We start from the raw sequence: 502 nt of genomic DNA, 5'->3' as shown, positions 1-502 counted from the left end.
TGGAGGTTGCTGTGAGCTGTGATGCCACAGCACTCTACCGAGGGCTACAAAGTGAGACTCTGTTTCTAAAAAAAAAGTTTTTGGAAAGAAAGAAAAAAGAAAACAAAGGGAAAAAAGTTATCAAGAAGCAATATAGGAAAACTTTCCAACACCAAAGAACATGAGTGTCCAGCTCCACAGGCCTCACCAAAGTGCCTGGGTGACAGACGGAGAAAGAGCCACACTAACATTTGAAGGCTTCTGAAGACCAGGGAGGGGACGGAAGCCCCATGTAAAGATATGGAGCGGAATACCATCCAATTTCTCAGCCCAGCCCTGGAAGATGGCAAACTGGAGAGCAAAAGACTTAAAACTCCTGAATAAAAACAATTTTCAACCTAGAATCTTATGCCCAACTGAACTATATTAATCAAAAGTCAGCGTAGAATGAAGATATTTTCAGCCTCAGAAGAATCACAAAAAGTATTTTCTTTTTTTTTTTTTTTTCCAAAAAGTTACCAGC

The sequence above is a fragment of the Otolemur garnettii genome, unplaced genomic scaffold, assembly GCF_000181295.1.
Source record: "Otolemur garnettii isolate 467f Iridium unplaced genomic scaffold, OtoGar3 scaffold00066, whole genome shotgun sequence".
In the NCBI taxonomy this organism is placed as follows: domain Eukaryota; kingdom Metazoa; phylum Chordata; class Mammalia; order Primates; family Galagidae; genus Otolemur; species Otolemur garnettii.
The sequence above is the reverse complement of the archived record's forward strand: the minus strand, read 5'-3'. Positions refer to the sequence as shown.